The sequence below is a fragment of the Gavialis gangeticus genome, unplaced genomic scaffold (genome assembly GCF_001723915.1).
Source record: "Gavialis gangeticus isolate Ggan-Ray unplaced genomic scaffold, GavGan_comp1, whole genome shotgun sequence".
In the NCBI taxonomy this organism is placed as follows: domain Eukaryota; kingdom Metazoa; phylum Chordata; order Crocodylia; family Gavialidae; genus Gavialis; species Gavialis gangeticus.
In genome coordinates, this window is record NW_017729022.1 from 63,206,490 (window position 1) to 63,228,186 (window position 21,697).

The window sequence follows — 21,697 nt, forward strand, 5'->3', positions numbered from 1 at the left end:
CCCAGTCTCCTACCAAACCCTGAGGCTGCCTCACACATCCGACCACCCAATCAGCCCAAGGTGAACACGTCCCCACTGAGAGGAGGTGCGCAGGTAGAGGCAGTTGTCAGTGCCGACTGGAACGTCTGATGACCCTGTAGCTAGGGTGCTCAGTCTCACAGGCCAGGCCTGGCCTTCACAGCCATGTTATCCGCAGTCCAGGGGTGCAGAGCATTGGCAGCTGGGGTGCGGTGGCAGCCGACCACTGTTCCCCTGCTGTTAAGTGTCCTGTGGAGCCCTGTGGGCCGCAAAGCATGCACTGGATTGCACAGGCAGGGCCCATTGGGGGAGCGCAGGGCTGGGCTGTGCAGGCAGAGCAGCACAGGGCTGAGCTAGGCCACGGGGAGGCAGCACAGGCCAAATCCTGATGCTCAAGGCTGGGTCCAGACCACGGAGTAGCTCTGAGCCACTCCCGGTGGGAGCAAAAGCCAGAACACCACCACTTGCTCTGAATTTCATAGATTTCATAGACATTTGGGCAGGAACAGACCCCAGAGGATCATTGAGTCCAGCCCCTTGCCCCAGGGGCAGGAAGTCAGCAGGGATCATAGGATCCCAGCAAGATAAGCATCCAAATGTGTCTTGAAGGTGTTCAAAGTGGGTGCTTGAACCGCCTCCGGTGGTAGTCTGTTCCAAACCTTGGGGGCTTGTACAGTGAAGAAGTTCTTTCCCGTGTCCAGCCCAAATCAGTTACAGTGGAGTTTGTGACCATTCGATCTTGTCATCTCTTGGGGGGCTCCAGCGAACAGACATTCCCCCAGATCCTGATGAGCACCCCCAATAAACTCACAGGCGGCCACCAGACCACCCCTGAGCCTGCGCTTTTCCAGGCTGAATAGCCCCATTGCCCTCAGCCCCTCATCATAAGGTCTGTTTTCCTGACCTCTGATCATGTGCACGGCCCTCCCCTGCTCCCCCTCAAGCCCCTCCACATCCCCTCAAACCGCAGAGCCCAAAACTGGACGCAGCACTCCAGCTGCAGCCCCACCAAGGCCGAGTACAGTGGGAGAATGACATCCCGGGATCTGCTTGAGAAGCATCTGTGGATGCAAGCCAGTGTTTTGCTCACTTTACTAGCCGCAGCATCACACTGAAGGCTCGTGTTCATCTTGTGGTCAACCACGATGCCCCAAGTCCCCTTCACCTGTAGTGCTAACCAGCGTAGCACTACCAAGCCTATAAGCATGGTGCAGGTCCTTCCCCCCAAGGTGGAGAACCCTGCATCCCTCGGTGTTGAACACCATCAGGTTCCCATCTGCCCATTTCATGAGTCTGTTTAGATCCGCCCGGATCACCCTCCCATCCTCAGGTGTGGATGCCTTGCCCCAAATTGATCTTATTTGGTTCGTATGAAGTCAGCGAGACATCATACGGGCTCACACAGGTGACCACTTCTCTTTGTTTTCTGCCACCACAATAGCCAGTGGGCTGTGGCATTAGGTGCTGATGGATCTGAGACATCTGGCACCCATGAGGACACCCGTTGTGGATGTGCCGAGTGTGAGTGAGAACCCCATGGAAAGCAGGGCAATACCCCGGAGTTCTGACCCAGTCTTTAGAAGTCAAAGAGCAAGGCCTTGTCCATTGCAGAGCATGTGGCAAATAAAAGACATCAAAAAGGGTCCTGTCATAGGGAGTTTTCAGAAGAGGCCAGGCATGATGCAACAATTCTGGGCTGATGCTGCAGAGGCAACTTTCCAAAGGGTTTGGCATGGCAGAAACTTACAAGAAGCAACGTTTGAAAAACAACCCATAAACCAACCTTTTTAGACACGAGGTACTTCTCGATAGGCTCAAGGCACCCCCTTGTAAAATGTTTTTGTGCAATGTTCCCATTCAGGATGCAGAAGGGTTAGTGGTCAAATGTTTCAATGATTTCTACCTCTGCTGAGAGGGTTTAATAGTTGAAAGAATGCTTTGATTTGGTAAAAGTATACTGTGGCCTGTCGTATCACATGTCATTTCTTCCAGTCATTGACGAGCTTGTGAAGAACTCCAAAGCTGCCCAACCTGACTTTTTGATGTAAAACAAAGTAGAAATATGCCCTTTGATGAGGAAAATCTTCTCTGTCTAGAAATGAGGATTTGCCCAGAAGGAATTACCTCTCCCTCAATGAGTGTATAATATATTTCTTGAGCCTAAGAACCATATTAATCCAAACACTTAAAAGTGAAGTCACCTGTGCTGCTGCAGGAGGAAGTGAGCAACAATATATTGTTAAGAACACGTGAAGTTCTAGATATGAGAGTCATGATTTACTTTTCAAATTAACCAAAATAAAAACTAAGTGCTTCTGACCAGAACCTCATCCCTCTGTAGGGAAGCCAGGGCAAAACCCTTGAACTCAAAAGTAAGTTTGCCGCTGATTTGGATGAAGAGGACAAGCTGGTGACACAGGCTGACCTGGACAGGTTTGCGAGGTGGGCAGATCATAACGTGATGAAACACGGAGAAATATAAAATGCTCCATCTGGGGAGAAATAATTTGCAACACATTTACAGGCTTGGCAGTGCTACACTTGCCAGCACCACAACTGAAAGAGACCTGGGGGTCCTGATAGACCACAGAATGAAAATGAGCCACCAATGTGATGGCATAGCTGGCAGAGCGAATCAAACATTGGCATGCATCTACCGATGCATCTCGAGCAAGACTAAGGATGTCATCCTCCTGCTTTACTCTGCCTTGGTGAGATCGCAGCTGGAGTACTGCTTCCAGTTCTGGGTGCCGCACTTCAGGAAGGATGTAAGAAGCTCGAGAGAGTCCAAAGGAGGGCCACGTGCATGATTAGCGGTCTAGTGAGCAGGCCATATGAGGAGAGGCTGAAAGACTTGGGACTGTTCAGCCTGGAGAAGAGAAGACTCAGAGAGGACTTGATGGCAGCCTATAAGTATATTAGGGGAGTACATCATGGCCTGGGGGAGCATATGTTTCCCCAGGCACCCCAGGAGAAGACAAGAAACAATGGGCACAAACTGATTGAAGATCACTTCAGATTGGACATAAGGAAAAATTTCTTTACAAGTCAAGTGCCAAAGGTCTGGAACAGACTCCCCCCAGAGGTTGTACAGTCAACTACCCTGGTGATCTTCAAAAAGTGTCTTGATGCCCAGCTTGCTAGGATCATTTGACCCCAGCAGTCTTTCTTGCCTAAGTGCAGGGGGGTGGACCCAATGATCTTGTAAGGTCCTTTCCAGCCCCTGACATCTATGAATCTATGAATCTATAAGTCAAGATTTCACCTCTAGAGCCAATGAGCCAGATCCTCAGCTGATGTAGGTCTGCATTACTCTGTGAACTTCAATGGAACTAGGCCTACTGATGAGGTGGCCTTATGAGATGGCTCTACAATTCTTGCAAAAGTGTTTTTATTTTAAATTCCCATCTCTGAAGTTCTCTTTTGTTCTTGGGTTTAAATAATTAACCCCTTTTTTCTTCCTTTTACTTAATTTAAAAAAATGTACGTGAGTTTTAATATGGTCCCATTTTTTCTGAGTATGGGTTACCCCAATAAAGACAATTAAGCAGGGCAAATTGTATTATTACTACTACACTTCAAAGTGACAGCTTGGACTTAGATTGGGGTTTCATCAGGCTGTGCTTCACAAAATACATAATATGGGACATTACCGAACTCACAGACCTTACAGTTAACTAGACAAGAAGTTGGAAGGTAAACAGAGGAGTGAAACACCATGTCTGAGGCAGTAGACATAAATTCTAATCCTGGCTCTAACACTGGCCTTTGACAAGGAGTCTCTGCCTAGAGCCATAGCCACTGTAGAATACTGCCTTTTTGTGATGAGATCTGCATTGCTTGCAGTTACCTTTGGGAACACTGAATCCTAACTTTCACAGGGATATGGCCACCTCATAGTGAGTATATTGACATCGGTGACACACAAAAGTCAGGAGACTTGGGCATCTTACCAGCTTTGACATTCTGTGCCATTTTTGTTCAATGACCTGGATAAAGCAAGTCACTTTGGCTCTCTTTGTCTGCTTCTTCCTCCTTCTGTAAAACTGGGAAAACATTATTTCCATACTTCACACTGATATTGGGAGTGTTAATTTACACATTTTAAGTCCTTTAGAAAAATGGAATCAGCTAGCGAAATGCACTGTTTAGTTATTATTAATTTTAAAAGCCAGCTTTCAGTGGTGTTGTTCATTTCTAGCAATGCAGACATGTTTTTCTAAATGCCAGTTTCCTGAGTCAATAGGACCACTGTAGGAAATTAAACTACAGGCATCTGAAGGCGATGGGGGCTACAGGGAAGGAGATATGAGTTGCAGCCCTTGCTAAAAGGTGTGTGTGTGGAGGGGGAGGGATATACCTCCAAAAAGCCAATTCAAAATTCTCCCTAACATTGCAGAAAAATGCACTGGGAGGTTATTGCAAATACAATACCCCCATCTCCTCTTGTTCCTGAACAATACAGAGAACATGTGACCCTGGGGCCAACTCCCTTGGGTATGCTTCATTTCTAAGGAAACGGTTCCACCTTCTGGCCACTGTTGAGAGCTTCGGTTGCAATGAAGACAAACCAGAAAGTAACATACTGTAAAAGATACTTGGAGGATTGGTTGTGGATTTACTGCAAAAAGAAAAATATATTTTGAGTAACGCTCCAGTTCAAATAATTTTGCAATGCATTACAGGAATATTAATGGAGTTGGCCTTATGACTGGCAGTGTACCAAACTGCTACAAGCAGAGTTCAGAGCACAAATTCCTCCCGTCTCCACTTCTGGTGCTGGAGTTGGGGTTAGGAAGGCTGGCATTGAGTTGTTCCTTTCTCTTCTGGTCCCAGTGCTAGAACGAAAAATAAGCTAAAGAACTGGCCTGGAATAAAATGTTCCCAGGAGCCATTTGATTTGCGTGCACCAACTTAAAACACGGCTAAACTCTGAAAAATGGGGCTCATCTATTGCCTCTCATTGGCATCCAATTCAAATGTTTTTTATAAAAAACCGTTTCCACCCCTTCAACTACGAATGTTTCAAACTCAGCTGCAGCTCAGGAAGTCAAATTGGCTGGTTTGCTGCTTCTACTTCACCACCAGTGATAAGGGTACTTGGTGCAAATCAGATTCTTAGACTAGTTATTCTCTTGATTCCTGAATATACTTCTCCAAGCCAGACTTCAGCTAAGGCTCACAGTTCCAGCTGCCTTTTTAATACCTCACTCTCAGAGCTGTCAGCTCAAAGTCAGCACAGTGAAAACTGTGCTCGTTCATCCTTAATTCTCTCTCCTCTGGAGATTCTCTGTGGGAGGACAACAGAATCCTCTCTGGCCTTAGCTTGCTCACATCTCCTCCACCTGGCTTGCCCCAGTTCCTCCCCTGTCTGTTCCCCATTATATACTCCAGACACATGGAGTTGCGTCTACAAGATACAGGGAAGAGGGAGACGGTAATGAGACGGCATTAATGTTTTCCATGTTCCATATAGAATATGGAAGTACTCTGCGCAGAGTGTAGGCTTCTAAGTCTGAGTCTGCAGGGCTCAGAAGGAGGGAAAAATCTTTTTAAAAGCTCTAATCATGAGCTAAAAAATCATTTCTTAATGTTTGCATCTTGCAGCTGTAAAGTTCAATATCCCAAGACCTTCATAGGTTAGAAATAAGTTCTGTTTGTCCCATCAGCAACTAGAAATATCCTCTTTTCTATAAGTATGAAGCTCCCATTTCTAGTTCTATATAATCACATAACCGTAATTATGGCCTGGGTTTCAGACTGGTGTAAGGAGCAAATTTCCCATTTGAGGGACTTTTGCTGCTCGGATTTGTTGGTGTTGTTAAGTAAGTGTCACCTGAGGAAAGCAGCCTGGGGGTTTGGGATGTCAGAAGCTTTTCCAGAGGGCAAAGGGCAGGTGGAAGGCAAAGATGCATGATACGGGCAATTTTTTAGATGACTGCAATTTATCATGTGGCTAGCATGTCCATATAAGTAGTGCAGCTAACTATGGATATCTCTTTAAATTAGTCTAACACCAGCAAAGCTAATTAACAACAAAAAAAAAAGAACCACGGCAAATTTCTTTTCCATACACAGCATTGGTCTTTCGCCCAGATGACAAGTTTTGTTTATTTTTAAGTTGTACTTGGGTGTTTTATTTTTTGGTGGTGGTGTAGAAAGGTGAGGAGTGACAATTTGCACTAGTGCATTAACCCACCTTTAGAAACCAAGAAGCCAAAGGGAGTTTGTCTGATCCCACAGGTGGAAAATTTGGGCCCTGGTTTGGGTTGCAATTTAAATTTCCGTGGTGACTCATCCTATCCACGCCATGCACATACATCAAAGCTGCTGCATGGTATAGCAGGTCTGGGCTCAAGAGATGATTCCAGACTGGAGCTTCTGCTGGCCAAAAGAAAAGTACACTGGCAAAACTACGTTGGAGATGGGGCAAAACTGGAGCAGCTGCAGCTGTGACTCAGGGCTAAGTTGTGCTGACGGAGTTGTGTGTGAGGCCCACAATTGAAATAGTTGAGGGGGGGGCTCCAGGTCAGGACTCATGTACATCAGCAGACCAGAGGGTGGGAAGCAGACAGAGTACTTGCCCTCATTATGCATGGGTCTAAGTTGTCCAATTACCCCATCCTGTTTCACCTCCAGAATGTAAAAGTCTCTTGTTGACAGTGGTCATAATTCATAGCGACCCCCCCCCCCGCTCCATTTTCCTTACAGAGAATATGCGCCTTTGACGAAGAGCGAATGAAATGGCTTAGTCAAAGAACCCCTCAAATGTGTGGGACCCCTGCACTTGGCCACCCTTGCCCACTTCCCGACTCTATTTCTGGCCCAGTTTGGAGTTTAAGTGGGTTGACCTTGTGACCTGGCTGCCCCAGGGGTGAGTGATGAAAGCGGATGGAAGCTTCACAGTCAGGTCTCTTGTGTGTGAGCCTTTTGTTCAAGTGGCTCGGGTGTGCGGTGCTTGGGACAGTGCTCAATTGTTCAGGGGCATTACTCTACCCATCATGCCCTTCCCCTGGTGGCCCCAGCCCCTCTTGCTCATGCGTGGGAGGGAAGCGGCTACTTCACTCACGATAGGAAGGACAGAGGCACTGTTTTCTTCAACATCATTGGAGACCATTTCTCAAACTATGAGTAAATTTCAGAGGTTGCCCCAACCTCCCTCCCTTCCATCTCAAGCGTTGTTTCTCCTCGCCTCTTTTGGTTTCAGAATGAAAACACCACCTTCCTCTGTCCCTCTCACGCACATGCATGCACACACCACACCATGGGCTTCCCATTGGAGTTCAGTCAGCCTATCTATCCTCCTGCATCACAGAAGGGGACCGTCCAGCCCTCTAGTCCTCTCTGCCCCTTTTTAAGTTGCCGAGGGTCATCCAGGGGTAGTGCAGAGGCGCCTTGGCAGAGATGTGAAATGTGGCAGGTTGAAAGAGATATACCCTGTCAGAACTGCATGGGTAACTAAGATCAGATGGATGTGCCAAAGGCTGAGATTGAGGAGATTTGGCAGACCTGCAGGTAGATGATGATGATAGTAAAGGATGTTTCAGGGCAGGACCATGATGCATGAATAGAGCTGCGTGCATAGGAAGTCACCTCTCTACCTTACCTTAGTCAATGTGATCAGTTTCTCTCCTGCTCTGCCCCCTCCTTTCATTTTAAAGCAATTCCTTCCTGGGCTTTACATCTTTATTACTGATGGAAGGTTTAGAAGGAGCCCCCTGGACCTCCCCTCCTCTGTTATGGGGAAGTAACTCCACAGAGGAAATGGATAAAAAGACAAAAGTGTCAGGGTTTAATTACCCTATTGTGCACAGGGCTGAATGATGGTCAGAGACTGTCAGTGGGTCACCTATTAGCTCCCAAGCAGTGGGGGAGGAAGTAGCCGAGTAAGGTATTCCCATAACATGCCCGGATTCACGAGAGTTGGAAGACTCAGAGATCTAGGCCCCTGGTGAGAGCTCCATTCTTGAAAAGGAACCTCCCTTCCATGGTCCACAGAAATGAAGATGTCCCAAACCTGGGCAAACGCAACTAGAGGGGTGGGGTGCTAATGTGTGGCTTCTCCTCCTTCCTTACCCCTACATAGAATCAGGTGAGGCTCTCTCCAAATGGGTGCCCTGGCTCCCCAAGGAAGTTAACTCTTAGACACCATGACCTGCGGAACTGGGCTCACTTCTGTCCCATGCATTGTAGGAATATTCCCATTTTTTCATGGGGCCATTCCTGTGTTCAGCCAGTCTCAGCTCTGGCTGAGATCTGGGGTCAATGAAGCAATCCCTGAATGGGTCTCATGATATGGAGTCATCATGTGCTGACACAGAAATGTGGTAAGAAGAGCACAGGCAGTGTGCCGTCACCAATTCAGTTATGCAGGATAAATATTGGTGGGAGCATCTTCTATACAGAGCTGAAGATGTATGAGGGAGTGTACTGGAGCCAGGGCCTCTCATGCTGGGATCTACCAAACTCCATTTTTCCATTCTTCTTGTGTAGAAGCAAGGAATATGATGATTGCTTGAGGTATTCATGGATGATACACCATAATTCTTCTCTGTGCCACATGGAGGCAACCACCAGAGAGAGACTGTGTAAATGAAAATGGAACAGGCTCCCACCAGGCAAGTTTTTGGATTTGCAGGCTGGATCAGCCCAGATTGGGTTCCCGGGGGGACTGGTGCTACTGGCCTGTGCCACTGTCACCATCCTCCCACCTCTCCCCGCTGCCCAGCCATAGCGTGAGCAAAGGCTCCCCACAAAGCTGCCCCTCCCAAGTCCATGGGTCAGATCCAATGACTTCATTCTTGTCTTCTGAGCCCATCTCCAATCCTGTCCATTCCTGTCCCCCTAGACCTAATTGTATCCCCTTCCCCATCCCATGCCCCTCCAGTCCTTCTGACTCTGTCCGTTCTCTTGCTCCATATTTTTATTTTCTTTGCTCCCTTCCCTCCTCTCTCATTCCCCTAAATCACACTCCCCATGTCCCTCCTTTCCAGCCTCCCTCATCCCATCCCCCTAGTGCTGTTTGCATGAGTCAGTTTTGGAATCATGAGATCACTGCTTTTTTCTGTCTCTGTTAGTGGGAACATCACATTAAGGAGCGTGGAGAAGTGACCGGGGGCCATTGGGGTGACTGTGACACCCCCTCTCCCAGCCCTCCCTACCCCGTCCCATTCTGTATCAAAGGAAGCCTTGTTGTCCAAAAGCAGAATGAGAAAAGAAGATAAAAAGGCGGAACATGTGATCTCATTGGCTTTTTTTAGCCCCCCCTCTTTCCCCTCTTCTCTTGATTCATCTAAAATTATCTATATAGGAATCCATAATCCACCCTCCTTCTTCTCATCTGAAAATGCAATGGGACCTGAATAATATTACCTATCAGTTACCATAAGGAGCAAAGACACCACCTACAGAATGCAGCCCTGGGACGGTGTTGTGTTTCTGCCACTGGAGATAGCCTGATTCTTTTCTCACTTTTGATGGTGTAATTCCTTTGACTTCAGTGAAGTGAAACTCAACAGGAGAATCAGACTCAGAGAGCAATTGCTTCACCAAGAGGATGTCTGAGAAGGTGCAGTGAAGAGTTTGTCACCATAGGAGGTGAAAGGCCGAATTTAGAGAGAAAGAGTGGTTGTCTGAAGGCATTGTACTGGGACCCAGAAGATTTCAGTCCAGTTCTTGGGGCTGTCTTAGACTCCCTATGTGACCTTTGGCAAGTTAACTCATCTTTGTATGCTTCAGTTCCCCTTCTATAAAATAGAGAAAATCATGATTATCTTTTAAATCAATTACACACACTTGGCAAGGAGAACCCTTTACTTTGTATGGCACCTGGCATAATTGGGCCAGGCTTGGAACAGTTTAAGTCCTACTGTAATGTCAATAATTACATCTTAATCTGTGCTGGGATTGAGTTAGAAATTGTCAAGATGGGAATCAGGAAGAGATTATTATTTATTTATTCATTATTTATTACTTATATCAGGCGTGTCAAACTTACAGCTCATGGACCAGATCCAGCCCACAGTCTGATCCATGGGGCTGCCCGTGGGGCCAGGAATTTAGGAAGAAGCAAGCAGGGATGGGCCTGAACATGAAGACCCACTGGGGACGTGTATTGGCAGCAGTGGGCAAGGGACCACTGTGTTAACCCCTGCAGGTGCTGCTCACCCCTCCACTGTGGCCATGCCAGGATCCGGCTTGCAAAGAGAGCCACAGTCTGGATCTGGCCCAGAATTGGCTAAGTTTGACACCCCTGATTTATATAGATGGGCATGACAGCATTAGAATGTGAGCTAGTCAGCATGCATTTTTCTTTCTTTCTTTTTTTTTTTTTTGCACTAATTTAACTATATCCATTTAGAAACAGATACATTAAAATCACTGAGGTGCCTGTGGAGAATCACTGAGTTTTCATCAACCCTGGAAGGCACAAGGATATCTCTGAGGGGTTATCTCTGTGGGAGACAGAGAGTTACAGGGATGAGACAAAGGCACTACAGACTTGGAAGGTTGCATTTTGAATGTGGGGAGCCACTGAAGAGCTATCCCTGTGGCAGAAAGAAGAAAAACCTGTGACAAATCACAGAGAGGTTCAATTATAGGGAGTTTTTATACACAATAACTTTAGAGTAGGGGGACCAATGAAGATATTTCAATTCATTTAACAAGAAGAAGCAGCTCCCATATCCAAACATCTGAATCAGTAAATATGGAGGAAGAAAGTGAACTGTCTATGTATAAAGCATGTTTTAAAAATCTAGACTCATTGGGCTCCTAAACACATGCAGGCAGGCTGCTTCGACGCGCTGTAATTACAGCATGTTGGAGCAAACTCTATCAAGTCTGCTGGACTGTGGTAATTACTGCACTCCAGCAGACTCCAGCGTCATGTGTATCAACGTCCCTGTGCTGAAAAATGGCAGTGGGGTGGCGGGCAGGCGGGCGGGCGAGGAACAGGCGCCGGAGGAGGACGTGGAGTTCAAAGCACCCCACTGACATTTTTCAATGCAGGGATGCTGATACACATGACACTCTGGGCACTTTTAATTAGCGTGGCTCTTGGTGTGCTAATTAAAACGCCCCCACTTCCTGGAGCATGTCTATAAAAGCCCAGTATGGCCACTGCTAGACTCCCGCCAGTTCTGGGTCCCTCTTGTTTGCTTCTCCTGAGACAGGCACCATGACTCCATTTGCAAGAGATTCTTGTAAACTTGACTCAATCTGTATCCCGCGTTGGTGCATCTGACTCATGCCCCCAATCCTGGGAGTAGCCTAATGGAAGACGTCAGGCCCTTCACAGATATTCTCAAGGTCCCAATCTGATAATAGCTAGAGAAATATTCACCATGACCACGCTATGGTCATTTTTTTTTGCCATTCCTTAGTCACTTGGCAGCCAATGGGGGGGAAGAGGCGGGAGCCGGGTAATGGGGGGGTAAGAGAGACACAGAAGAGGAAACAAAAGATTCCTTTGTGGCACAGAGAGAAAGAAAAGGGAAAGCATCACCAAATGCCCAGAAGCCATGTTTGTAACAAGAGAACTATTCTCTCAGCCTCTTGGAAAACAACTTGGAGTAAAAGACTCTGGTTGAATTAACCCTTCATGGAGACAACTCACCGAGGGCAAAGGACACGGGTGCTTTAGCGGGAGGGAATTCCAGCAGCGATCGTTCTTCCACACTTTAAAGATGGGGCTAATTATTTAAGAGGAGGATGTTGGGTGGCATGGCTATACCAAAATTAAAAATGTCAGCCATCCTTTTTCTGCAGGAAGACGGCCACCTAAAGTGTCAAAATAGTGGCCAGAGGTCTTAGTAGTGTGGGAAGACTCCAAACATCTCTTAGACTGGGTCTCTGAGCTGGCTCCTGGAGCAGAATTAATACAGCCACATTAGGTTAGGGCTGCAGGTGAGCTAATATGCTCTCTTTCTCAGCAACACTAGCGCAAAATGTTTCAGGATGGTGCTGCTTTGCACTGGAAGAACAAGCTTTCAGCTTTGTCTCCTTTCTCAAGGCAAGATAGTCTTCAGTTAAAAGTCATGCCAACGCTGAATAATTCTGTCCCATTCCTCGCTCTGTTATCCCATTTCTGGGTTGTCATGCTGTTGAGTTAAGACTGTTATTCTCAGCCAGAGTGATATGGTACTGTTAGCACTGTTAGGTGTGCAAGCCTGATTCACAAGATACACCCAGACTTTTCACATAGAAATCCATAGTGTGAAAAAGATTCTGCCCTGTTGTGGTCTGCCTGAGTTCTTTGCCAAAGAAGAATTGCTATTATTTTTCTGTCATCAAAGAAAGAGTGAAGACAAAGAGCTTGCATTTTCCAAGGGGTGCCTCGAGACGTTCAAAGAGTGCCTCGAGTCTGAAAAGGTTCAGAATGACGGGCTAATACACATCAGTGCCCTCTCCCATTTATGCTTTGGGCCTCTGGCTGTCTGAGAAGACTATTTTTTTGTAGATTTGTGGTTTGCACAAATTGAAGCTAGACGGAAACCAAAATAATTCATTCAGCAGTGACTTTCTGGTAACATCCAGATATTCCAAATAAGAGACCAGTAGATGAACCCTACTCCATCCCTTTCCAGCAAAACTTCCTCTTTGAACTGCTGGCTGTTCCTAGGAGCAGATCTATCATTCAAAGAGCAAACCAGAGTGAGCTGAATTCACCATTATGCCCTGCCCCCCAGCGCACAACTCTAGCCTCTAATGAGCTCTAGGAGATGTGGCCTTGACCATAAACCAAGAAGAGCACTTTCTGCCCTGGGCTGTGAAAGAGAATGAACCATGGGTCATGTGACGGAGCTCAGCACTAACCCCAGGGAACTAGACTGAGCCTGTCTCCAAGCCCTTTGCTGCTTACAGGAAGTGAGACAACAGGATATGAAATGAAATTTCATTTTCCTCGTGACAGTGCAGAGCAAAAGTTTGCTGCGCAGCAGGCTCTGCCTCTGAAGCATCCCTATATCTTTTTCCCCCTCCCTTCCCACTCCCCAGCGGCTTCAGTTCTAGGGAAGCAAGAGAACAAGCAGAAGCATGAAAGCGGGATGTCCTGTGTGGCAGTACAGTGTTCATCCTTCGGTTACCCATCTCCCTTCTCTCAGCCATGCCTATTGCAGTGATGCAATGTGCATCCCTGGAACATGTGGGTGAGGTGGGGCGACAAACGGACGCAGGCTACACGCCACATTACGACTTTGCTTTCGTAAATGAGTGATCACATGGGACTTGCGTGTGTGTGCATGTGTGTGTTCAAGCCGCATTTTGAAAAACAACCAAGGAAATCATGTGGCGACATGAATTCACAGACGCCTTCCCTCCCACCCCAACCTCCATTCTCTCCTTTATCTGTTCTCCCTCTCTCTGTTACTTGCAACCACAAATGCTGAAGCTGCATTCTGTCCTTACTAACTTCGGGCTGAGCCTTGGGGTGTTTGTGTTGGCACGTTTCAGCTGGCATCAGCCCCTCCTTGTGCTACTCAGACCACCTGTGTTGGGTAACTTCCCTCTTAAACCTCCCTTTGGAAATTCTGTTGTAGCCCTGAAGTTTTCTGATGTACATTTTAAATGGCATCATCCAGCTGCATGAGAAATTATTTTCCTTTCAGAACCTGTCAACATCTGCAACCCAAGAGGGAACACGGCTCAATGACTGGCCTCTATGAAGTTCTGGAGACAGCGATAGCACATGCACCTTTCCACCCTCCCACAGTCAGCACATTCGCTATGCCAGACCCGTTGTTTAATGCCATGGACCTTATGCAGCAATGACCCAGCTGAAGATGGGCCTTCATCTAACTTTGGCTGTTAGTCTCTTTATACCCAACTGGCACTTTGCTAAGTGAACTGCAGAGCCATTACATTTAATGGCTGGCGCCACCACTTCTAATCTAGCTTGGGAACCTAACCAATTCAGTGGCCCATGTATATCCAGGTTGCAGTGACCTCTAATCAACTCCTCAGACCTCTAATCAAAATTTGCAACGTCAAATTTAAGCCATTTCCAAATCGTGTGCCAGGACAAATGTGTGCTGGAGTGGGTTACCTAGAGAGGAGGTAGACTCTCCAATGTTACAGGTTTTGAAGGCTCAGCTCAACAAAACCCTGGCTGGAATGATCTAGTTGGGGCTGGTCCTGCTTTGAACAATGGGTTGGACTAAATGGCCTCCTGAGATCCCTCCCAACCCTAATTTTTGACGATTCTATGAAATACAAGAGCATATGGGCAGATCTAGAATTTTGAAAAGGGGGTACTGATGGTGAAGTATATCAGCACATATGAAACAACACATAGAAGCTTTACTAATTTAAGAGTGCCAGGAGCCTAGGGCTGTATTTTAATGTTTAAGATTATAAAGTAAAAACAACAACAACTTCATCAGAATGAGTTGAAAACAGTCTGCAGGACTGTGAAATGGGAGCTTCATTACCAGGAGTAGCCTGCAGCCAACAGAACTGAGAACAAAGGATAGCTTTACTGATGGAACATCAAGACAATTAAAAAGAAGGCAGGGTTGTTAATACCTGCAGAATGAAGTGTTTAGAAGGGATCAGGTAAATTATAATGAGCCATGAAGTCAATTGACTCCCACAGTGCTGCCTGACTTCCACAGCGCTGCCTGACTAGAAATGCTGCTGCCACTGCCAGGCAGTTGGTTTTAAACCTTGGGACCAAGAATCAAAGGAGGTTTTGGGGGGACACACACAGGGTGGTGCAAATGCACCAGTGCATCCCCCCTGGATCCATTCCTGCAGGAGCAGATGAATATGCCTTGCAAATAAAGGGCAATCCAGAAGACTAAAAAGAAAGTAAGTTTTACTGTAAGTCTCTGCCTTACCAAGGAAGCTCTGGAAAATGGAGTCTATGGGATAACTTATGGCCAACTTATTAGATGCTTATGGCCAACTAATCCTGTTGAGTGCAAAAATGCCTCTGAGTTATACACAACACTGGTTCCTAAGGATCTACCACTAGAGTCAATAGGTGTCATATCAATCTGTCTGCCCCAGTCATGGAATGAGTTGATAGGTTACCTCTGTAGAAATAGGCATAGCCAAACTGGAGGAAGGAGAAGAAGAAGCCACAGATACTATGACCATCACCACATGGGAAGGAATAGATTAATATAAAGGACACTGGCGATGAAGGAAAAGTGCAACACATGGGTGATATGAAACTTATTTCCTGGGCCCAGTCATATCACCTGGGCCATGGTGACAAAAAAGATTACATCACTGGAAGCTAGGTTTCTGTCTCCATCACCACTCACATAGGCTGAAAAAGGAGGGCAGTATTTAACCATTACCCTTCGGCAGATAAAACAAGGTGGAGGACACAATCTTGAGGAGGCAGACTAAAAGGGGCCTTATAGAGCAGGAGGGAGCTAAAGCTTCTGGGAAGACCCTGACATTTTCGTGGATCCATGCCTCACATACAATTTATGCTGGCTCTTCATCAAGGGAGGAGTGGGGGAATTGAAACTAAATAAACCTCCTGGGTCGCCACGATGCTTTGTTCCATTAAACAGCGCCCCTGGTTCAGGCACTCACCCCTCCATATGCCACTGGTATCATGAACTCTACAAAATCAGTGGCAGATAGGGATTATGTCTTCCTACCTTATGTTAGCTATTAAAAAAAAAACCTTTCTTCCAAATGTGTGTACGCACAAAAATGCATATATACAGATATGTAAGCCTGCGTATATATGTATATAGTGCAAAGGGTTCGATTCTAGAGTAAAAACCATAAGATTAACATAGAGTCACAAGGGCAGGATTTGATAGGATCTATTATATTGTGGCAGTACCAATTGGGGAAGATCAGCAGATTTCATGATTGTGTACCATAGCTGATGGAGGGAAGGTTCATAGAATCTGTGCTGCAAGCCATCAGAAAAGGATCAATGAGATTTTTGACCTGTGCCAGAATATTAGGAAGGAAACTGGCAAGCTGTGTGATGCTGGGGAAGGAGAAAATGGTGGACAGTTAAACCACTGGGCAATACAAGAAACGGAGAACTTAATGCTGGTGACTGGGGGAAGGACTGGCAAATTCCATTATGCCCATCAGGAAGAGATCATCTGGGCATTTGGCATCCTGCCAGAGCTGACTGGGAAGGACTGGTAAGGTCCACAGATGGCCACAAAACAATAAATACTCTGGTTCCACTACTCAGAGGGACCGGAGGGCTCTCTGGCATTGTGCTAAAGCTGATCACAGAGGCACTACTAGTTTCTGTGTGTCTATGCAAGGCATGGTTTGGTAGGGATTGGTGCACTCTGTGGTGTGTGGCAAAGCTGATTAGGAAAGGATGGGCAGGTTTGGCAGTGCTGTGCTAGTGACAAAGAAAAATTGACAGAACTCATCATATTGCTCATCCCTTGCTGTGTTCCTCTGTACCTGTGCTGCTTTGCCAGCGATGCCAGCCTGGTCTATCTGCTGCTGTGGCTCAGTGGTAGCGCTTTTATTTACCATGCAGGAGACCCAGGTTTGATTCCTGGGCATGCATATAATTACAGTCATTGAGACACTGAATGTCTGGACTTGGTCTGGCTTTTGATTATTGTCTCAATGGTCTGAAGGGGGAATGGACAGTCTGGACAGCCTCTGCTCCTTCATACTCCTGCCTAGGTATATGTGTTTAAGGTCCTGGTGGCTTTTTGCATGCACATCATAATCCAGAAGGATCGATGGTTGCCTACGATATTCTTGACTGTCTGTTGTTCCAGTTGCCAGCATGTATTACACTTCTTGTGAATAGTATGTCTTCTACGGACTAGTCCACAAGTCCATTACCTGTTTTATCTTCAGAGACTTCATCAAGACCCACTTTCTGCTGCAATACTGACATGAAAGCTCTTAGCTAATGACGCCTTGGCTAGGACAGCATAAATACTCACCATCTTCCATCCTTCTCCCTCCTAAAAAACCCAGACTTCTTTAAGTCATTCAAACCCTTCACAATGGACCATTACTAGCCTATGTAAGTCTATGTATTAATTGTCAGTCACCTCGGCTTTTTTCCATTTGTGCTACATATTACATAGTGAGATCAATCATAAGTATTTTGAGGCATGGACCCCACCTTCCTGTGTTTGCTCAATTCCTAGGCAATGTAGACCCAATCCTGATCATAGTTCACCTTCTCTATTGTAAACTAGAAAAAAGTGCTATAAAAATACAAGTGACATTGGAGAAGGATTTCCACTGCACCCACAAGGTATCAGGGGAGGATTGGAGGGTCCATATGGATGTGTTTAAGCCTGTTAGGAATATAGAGAAGCTTCACTGTCTTGTGTTGTAAGAATAAAGTCATATAATCACAGAAAAGTAGGACTAGAAGTGATCTCGGGAGGTCATCTAATTTAACCCCCTGCTCAAAGCAGGATTATCCTGTCTAAACCATCCTAGACACGGGTCTAACCTATTCTGAAACCCTCATGAATAACCCTCTCCCACAACTATCAGGCACAATGCCTGAAAACATCAAGGACACTTGCTGAAGAAAGTGACAAGGGCATCATCAATGTCCTGCCGTTGCAAGGAAAGGAAGTAGATTGTCCTAAAGAACAAATCCAGATTCTGATAGAAATATTAATAATTAAACATATTTTGAGGGTTTTAAGAGTTTGAACCTGCCTTGCCTTGAATTCTTGAACCATGGCAAACAACACTGTTGACATTTTTATTTGATTAGACCAAGTCAAATTTGACTGGATCAAATATAGTTGGAACACATTGGTCATAAATGAAACTAAATTGGACTGGGGAGTGGTTTGAACTAGAATGGAATGCTTTAGGCACAGTTGGTTAAGACTAAAATAGACTGGGTTTGATCTGGCTGAAATGGATAGCAAGGAATTAGGAATATTTGGACTTTGGTGGGTTTTAGTTTGGACCATAAGAATGGATCAAAGCATTTAGCATAGCTTGGCCAAGATGGAATACATTGCTTTTAACTAGGTTAGACTTAATTGCAATTGGCACTGCTTTGGTTCGGACTGAGTGCCCTTAGGTCTGATTAGAACAGGGTAGTCTGATTAGAGTTGGATTGAGTATAATGAAGTTGAACTGGACTGAGTTGGGTTGACTGTATTTGGGTAACATTTGGCTATAGAGGGGCTTGTTTGGCTTACATCAAACCAAGTCAGAGTGCAAAGTGATTTGTCAGCAGCTGTTTTCCATGGATAAGACAGGATTTTTTTAATGTGATCCTGGCATGGAACCTCTGACAATAGTTTTGGAGTTAAATTTGGCCTTCAGATCCCATCTGTTCCAAACTCTCCCTTTCTCTGCAGCCTCTGCAGGCTCAGCAAAATATGATGGCATGGACAAATGATCCAGCTAAAGTGAAAACAGGATGCAGGGATTTATAATGGATCAGCTGATGTGTGATAACTGTACCCACAATTACCTTGCAGTAAGTGAAAGCTAAACCAGGGTGCCTTCTCCCTGAATGCAACAGGGCTAAGTTGCCCCAGTAGGTTTTCACTTACTGCAGGATAACTGGGGACACATGAACATTTATCACACATCAGCTGTTTCAAGGTGGGTCCCAGCCCCCTGTTAGTGCACTTCAGTTTGATCGTCTGTCCCTAAAGCAAGATGCTTACTCCAGAACCTGGACATCCTCTTCCCGTGCCAGTCTGCCTATCACCAATACCTGTCACCACTCAGCAACCTAACTGACAAAAATTCTCATTTTCTGCAGGCCACCCTTGGGAACATTTGGACAGCCTACCTGTACTTTAAGGGAGTAAAGGGTGTTTTTGATCAATGCAGGAAGATATGGTTTACTTTTAATATTTAATAAACAGAGCCCCACAATGTCTGGTTGATTTTTGCATGTCCTTTCACAGTGGCTGATGAAGTGAGCTTGGGTTCACAAAAGTTTGTGCTCTCTATATCTATTTTACTTAGTCTATAGAAGTGCATATCTGCCCTGCCTTCTGACTGACTTCAGGTTATCACAGCGAACTACCTGTCTCTGCTTGTACAAAATCAGAGAGTGCATAACTGACTGTTTGTAATCCTTTGTACGACTATTGCTAATACATTAAATAAAATGCATCCAGTATTAATGGGTTTTAGGACATTAGATCCCAAATAAGTGGTGTCCCATCAAAAGAACTACATCTATTAACCAAAAGCGCCTTTAATACAAAAGCTTGTGTGATCACCCTAAGCAGGGTGATGGTCCCTTCTTCCCCACCTGCTCTCTTTGACTCTACAAGCAAAATAAATACAGAACAAGGGGTAAGAGATGGCACAGTCTTTGGTGGGATTGGTAAAAGCAGAGCCCCGTCTCCTTACAAAGCTAGCAAAGAATGGAGCAGGAGAGCGGAGGATAGCACAGCGCTGTACAGCTGCAGGGCTGCTCACAACAGGGCAGAGCACTTAGAGAATGTGCTCTTTGTTCCCTGCCTTTAAAGGGTAAGAGAAACACTTATGCATGGCAAATTAGCCCAAAAATGTATTTCTCTAAAACACCCAATTGTCTGGTCAGCTCTGCAGCTGCAGGGAAGTTCCAGAGAGAGAAGAGGGGGAGGGAAGGAGGGAGGTTTTGCTTGAGGGGGGTGGGGAAGGAGGGTGGATTGTGTGAAAGAGAAATTTTCATGTGTCAATTCAAACTGAAACTGAACAGATGATGAAAACAGGGGAGTGGGTGATGGGACCCTTTGCCTCTTGGATTATGGGGTCACTATGTGACCATGAATGTGTATATGGCTCTACTATTTGGGGAGTGAGGGGCAGTGATGCACAAAATAACTTAACACTGAGATCATTTTCCTATATACCCAGAATAAGTCATTTGCAGCAAATACTTAAATACAGGGCAGCATGTATCCTTCTGTAGCTGGAGTCCTGCACCTTCAATGGATCAGCTGTATCACCTCAACTGAGTTTCACCAGCTGCTATGTGGCACATGAATGGGATGTGAACATCCTTGTAAGAGCCTGATGACCCCATACTTTAAAATCTCTTTGGGTTAAAGGCTTTTAGGGTGTTAGTGTCTATTAGGGATGAGTTCTGAGTCTTCCAGCTGCTGATGCTGGTTCTGACTTTGAGGAGTTTGCAAAAGTGGAAGTAAAAGCTGAAGTCCAGTGCTTTATTTTTGGTTTAAAATTTCCAAGTGCAGGTACTTAGTGAGAGCATCAGGCCTCTGGTCAAGAATTGCCTCCCTACAAATTTAAGGACTACCAAACCAGAAGTGACAGCCACAAGACAAGCCTGAATTTCACTGAGAGCGCAAAACCTAGTTGTAAGATACTTGAAAGCTGCTGAACTGTTGCCAATGCCATGGAATGTCAAAAGAATTCAGATCAATCCTTCTTCCACAAAGGCTTCTTTAGACATCTACCAAAAGTAATCACATCCTGCATCTGTTAGGATCTGTCAGTTTTGGTTCTAAGAGGGAAACTTCTGCAGATCCTCGCTTTTGTAAGCAACAGGAACTTGGTATCACCTAGACAAAAGAAACTGGACCAAGCCAAAGGGTGAAATGTCTCTTCGCCATGCAAAGGCTGTAGGACACAGGGCAGGGGTCTTACATTTTATCAAGGCAAAAGATGGGGGTTTCAACTCCATATGAATACTGAAGATTTCCTCCTTGATTATTCATTGATATGTAGTAATTCATGCTTATGGGTTTTAACTGATCTATCCAAGATCCTCTTTGTTTTTGTACCCTTTGTCTCTTGGTTACTGTTAAATTCCTCAACCAATGAAATACTTCCACTAAAAATCTTATAACTCCCCAGGATCCCAATTCTGAAGTCCTGTTAACCTTCTGTTGCTGCGCTGGAAGGAGATCGGGGCAGTTTCCCTTGGATGCTTCTGCTAGAAAGCAGTAATACAGGTGGGAAACATAATGATTCCTTTTTCCTCCTCCCACCCTAACCTCTTGTGTGTGAAATCAAGGATATGACATGGAACAAACTGGTAAAGAGAGAGGGTAGCTACTGTACATGCAAGACTCACAGGAATTAGCTGAGTTATATTAAAGTGGAATCTCCAAATGAAGACAAACAGATCATATTCATACTGTTACAAAAGCAGCCAGGATGAAGTGGAGAAGTTGTGTCACAGAGATGGCCTAAACATCCCAACCCAGGGACTGAAGGAGGGCACTCTGGGTTGTGAAACGAAGCACTTGTGGACTGTTTTATTGTCGTTGCTTGGATCATCTTAGTTTCGTGCTCATTCATTGTTCCACATTAAGGTTACACTGGTGAGGAGAGGAAAAATTATTCATTTTAAGAGTTGCTGTGTGTTTTATATACCAGAACTTCAATAAATGTTTAGGGATGTTTGCCCTTATCCATTAACATAGTTAAAATTTGGAAGAGCCCCTCACCCAAAAGTCCCCTACAGCATCAAAATTTTACAGCCCCAGAATGTCACATGCCCCCCTCAGGGACAAACACAGAAATATGGGAAACAGAGTCCCATTAACTGTACCCTAAATTCTTAAGTAACACAATGGCTGGAATTATTGCAGAGCTAAGCTCCACTCAGGGCAGTTTCAGAGTGTAGCTGGCATAGACCAGTGGTTCTCAACCTTGTTAGACTGAAGGCACTCCTCAGAAAATGCCAGCTTGTAGTTTGCACTCATTTTTTGACAACAGAAAAAGAATAGACCAATTCTTCTGTTGCAAAGAACTCAGAAAGACTACA

At 45.5% G+C, this 21,697-nt stretch overlaps 1 protein-coding gene across 3 annotated transcripts in view; it reads right to left on the minus strand.

Annotated features, from left to right (window-relative positions):
• The window catches only part of PICK1 (protein interacting with PRKCA 1), a 48,417-nt gene that overhangs the window by 19,121 nt on the left and 7,599 nt on the right, over positions 1-21,697 (minus strand). The window lies entirely within an intron of this gene.